This window comes from Mauremys reevesii, linkage group 23, assembly GCF_016161935.1.
Source record: "Mauremys reevesii isolate NIE-2019 linkage group 23, ASM1616193v1, whole genome shotgun sequence".
Lineage (NCBI taxonomy): Eukaryota > Metazoa > Chordata > Testudines > Geoemydidae > Mauremys > Mauremys reevesii.
Window position 1 is genome coordinate 1485428 of NC_052645.1, and position 4289 is coordinate 1489716.

Below are 4289 nucleotides of genomic sequence, written 5' to 3' on the forward strand. Positions count from 1 at the left end.
TTCCACTCATTTCTCACTAACAAGTCACTGTGTCTTATTCCTGCATTCTTTATTACTTCATCACACAAGTGGGGGGACACTGCTATGGTAACCCAGGAAGGCTGGGGGAAGAACGGAATCAACAGGTGGGGTTGTTGCAGGAGCACCCCCTGTGAATAGCATACAGCTCATAATTTCTGCAGGATCTGACACAGAGCAGCTGTGCTCTCTGGTTCTCTGATACAGTGGTTCTCTAGTACACTTGCCCATATTCTAGGCAGGACTGATTCTGTTTTTTGATAGGAAGAATTGTTTTTTGAAAGGAGGAATTGACTCAGGGAGTCATTCCCAATTTTGGCTTTTGCGCCCCTGGCTAAGAGCAGCCAGGGGCACTTATAACTGCAACAGATGGCGCAGTGCAAAAGGACTGGTAACCATGATCATCTTTTTACCAATTTATGGATTGGTAGATGGTACAGTATGGTTGGTAACCATCTCTGCTGTCATGCAAAAGCAAAAGCATGCAGCTGTGTAGCGCTGCTGAATCACCTCTGTCAGCGGCATCTAGCACACATACGGTGACAGTCACAAAAGGCAAAACAGGCTCCATGATTGCCATGCTATGGCATCTGCCAGGGCAATCCAGGGAAAAAAGGCGCAAAATGCTTGTCTGCCGTTGCTTTCCCGGAGGAAGGAGTGACTGACGACATTTACCCAGAACCACCCGCAACAATGATTTTTGCCCCATCAGGCACTGGGATCTCAACCCGGAAATAAGGCTGCGGGAACTGTGGGATAGCTAGGGAATAGCTACCCACAGTGCAACGCTCCAGAAATCGACGCTAGCCACGGACCGCGGCCGCACACCACCGAATTAATGTGCTTAGTGTGGCCGCGCGCACTCGATTTTATAAAATCTGTTTTACAAAACCGGTTTATGCAAATTCGGAATAGTCCCGTGGTATAGACATACCCTGACTCTAGAGCAGGCCGGGAGCAGCAGTTGAGGCAGAGGACAGCCTGGGCCAGGCAGATAAGAAGGAGTTTAGCAAGCAAAAAAGGTAAAATGGCAGTGGAGTGTCACCTTGGACTTGACGGCATTTCTCCATTGGTCTGTCTGCTTTGGCGCAGGGACAATAACATGTCCTGCGGCATTCGTTATTTCAAAGGGCAGTTTAGGATTTTCATTCTCACACATGGTGCACAAAGCAGGACTCAACCTTTGCTGTAAACTAAACAAGCTGCTCACAGATTCTGGCAGCCACAATGAGCAGTTGGGTGAGAGCTCAGACCTGCCCCTGTCCCATAGGGAGGGTGTCATCTGTGTGGAGACTGGACCACTGACCTATCCGCTCCTAACTCCCAAACATTCAGTAACTCTGTTATCAGTGCCTGTGAGTGTTATTTAAACCATAAGAAAAACCACACTGGGCCAGACCAAAGGCCCATCTAGCTCTGAATCTTGTCTTCTGACAGTAGCAAATAACAGGTGCCCCAGCAACCAGGCACTACTGGGAGTTGAACCTAAGATCTCCTGTTTATGAAACAAAAGCTTTAGCCAGCTAAGCCATGGTGCCTGTGGGTAGCTATAACACACTGTCTGCCCACACCTGACTTCCTGCAATCGCCACCAAGGCCTGACAAGCTTTGCTTGTGTTTGGATTCTGCAAAGCAGAGGAGCAGGTGAGGTTTTCCTTGCAAGCTCTCTGTGTGTGTGTGTGTGTGTGTGTGTGTGTGTGTGTGTGTGTGTGTGTGTGTGTGTGTGTGTGTGTGTGTGTGTGTGTGTGTGTGTGTGTGTGTGTGTGTGTGTGTGTGTGTGTGTGTGTGTGTGTGTGTGTGTGTCAATCTTTGGCCAGGTCTGCACTACAAAGTTGTTTCAGCAGAATTATATTGCTCAGGTGTGTGAAAAACACACAACGCTCTCTCGGTCAGCAGCTCGGGGCTGGTGCACACACTGCAATGCCACGTCTGGCGACAAAAGTGCCCTGTTTTGGTGACAAAATAAAAGGACTTCAATGAGAGGTCTGGAGCTTTTTGCAGCAAACTTAAAGTAACAGAGTAAATGCTGCTGTTCATTATATCACCATAACTGGCCTTCCCCAGTATCCCACAATGCCCTCCGTGAACTCGGCTGCCCTGCATTCCTGCTACAGAGCCATGGGCCCCTCCCCTTTCATCGCTCTGGGAAGTTCTGACAGCTGAGCCTGCTGCTCTGCTCCTGCAGCCAGGAGCAAATCACTGCCGTGGATGCTGCTCTCTCCCGCCCTGCGAACACAGAGCAGGGTGGTGGGAACTTCCTGTAGGGGGGCCACTGGCATCCGAACTGTGACACACCCATGACACCCCTTCCCTTGAGGAAGCTCTTACCTTCTAAACAGGGACTTCTGTTTTCTAGTAAAATCACTAAAGGGAAGGAGAAAACTCGAAAGAGGTTCCTCCTGGCGCTCACGTGCCTGAACCCGAATACTCTCTCAGTCCTCAAAGAGAGACCTGGAGAAGGAGACTTGCTGAAGCAAAGCCACAGGGTTCTCTGAGGTTTCACTGGCCCCTCGCCCCTGTCCTGCCTGGCTGATGTCAGCATCTCTCTGTGAGGTCACCACCTCCCCACCACCTTTGACCAATAGTCTGAGGTCCTGCCAAAGGCCTTTGTGATGTCACTGCCACACCTCTCCCTTGCTGGGCTAATGCCCTGCCCCTGGCCAGGCACTTTGGAGGTTTGAGCTACTCCCTGGGGATCACCCCCCTCAAGGAGCGTTCGTTCTAGGCAGCAAGCCGGCTAGACAGGAAAACATCAGACGCTGCTCCCAATGCTACACTCAGTTTTTCAGAAATTAGTCAACTTTATGACCAGAAGAGACCATTAGAGCATCTAATCTGACCTCCTGCATATCACAGGCCTCCTGTATGACACAATAGCTACTTTTGGGCAAACACATTCCAGAAAGGCATCTAGTCTCCATTAGATGACATCAAGAGATGGAGAATCCACCACTTTCCCTAGAAGACATTTTTCTCCAGCCCTCAGAACATTTGGTGGCTCTTTGCTATTGAATGAGCTCAACCTGTTTAGTTTATCGAAAGAAGATTGAAAGGTGATTTCACTGAAGTGTTGAAAGGCCTTAATGGAGAGAAAAGATTGGCTATTAAAGGGCTCTTTAATCGAGCAGAGAAAGGCATAACAAGACCCAATGGCTGGAAGGTGAAAAGAGACAAATTCATATATTACATCTAAGGCACAAATATTCAACAGCGAGGATGATTCACGACAGGAACAAGCTCCCAAGGAAAGTGGTGGATTCTAATTCTAATTCCTTATGAATATTCCGTGTGTTTGTGTCTGCAGGGGAGGAACATGCTATATGCCCAGAGGACTTTATTCCTCCAGCCTGCAAGGACAGAGGGGATGTCAAGGAGTTGCTTCTTCAAACCCCCCCCCCGAAAGGCCCTTCTTAGGAAAGGCAAAATCCTAGAAAGAAAGAGTAACACTGAGCAAGACTCCAGAAAGACAGGCTTTTATTATCACAGTGAGAAGTTTTTCACCTAACCAGGGACTTGAACCCTGGACCCTCAGATTAAAAGTCTGATGCTCTGCCAACTGAGCTAGCCAGGCTCACATATGAAAAGCACGACTTGGTGCAGAGGTGAAGCTAGTCAAGAAAAAGCGAGACGACCACAATAGGGGAAACCTGCTGCTCTCTCTCTCTTCCCAGCCCTGGCCTGGCCTGGTATTAGAGCTGGTTAAAAAGACGGGAAAATATCGGCATCTACCAGCCATTCATAGCTGTACAAGACTCAGGCACAATACAGAGGTGCCCATCTGTAAGTGCCGAATGGTTGGATTGGCTAATGCAGCCTGTAGATGTCCAGGGCACTCTGGGATATAGAGCCAAGTGTCCATCACCATCATTATTTCAAAGGGATAATGATAATGGTAGCAAGGTTCACAACTGACTCAGCAGTTGCATACAAAGGTGCATGTTTGGCAGCAAAGCGGGGGTGTGGGGATACGGCGCGGCTGAAGTGGCAAAGCGGGGGGGACACGATGTGGCTGGAGTGGCAAAGTGGCGGGGGACAACACAAAAACGGTGGGGCTGGAGCAGCAAAGCTGGAGGGGAGGGACACGGCACAGCTGGAGCAGCAAAGTGGGGGGCGGGGGACAACACAAAAATGGTGGGGCTGGAGCAGCAAAGCAGGGTGGTGGGGGGAAAAACAACGGTGCACCTGGCAAAGCAGGGGAAAAACAAAAAAAAACCCTACAGGGCGGCCGGAGCCAGTGGACTCCCTGTGCTGCAGAGTGCGCGCCCGGTCTA

The 4289-nt window shown here is 49.8% G+C and overlaps 1 non-coding gene across 1 annotated transcript; it reads right to left on the bottom strand.

Annotated features, from left to right (window-relative positions):
• Nucleotides 1-3516: 3516 nt before the first annotated feature.
• Nucleotides 3517-3589, bottom strand: TRNAK-UUU. The gene has a single exon. It is a non-coding gene; the product is annotated as a tRNA-Lys (tRNA).
• Between the last annotated feature and the right edge of the window lie 700 nt (nt 3590-4289).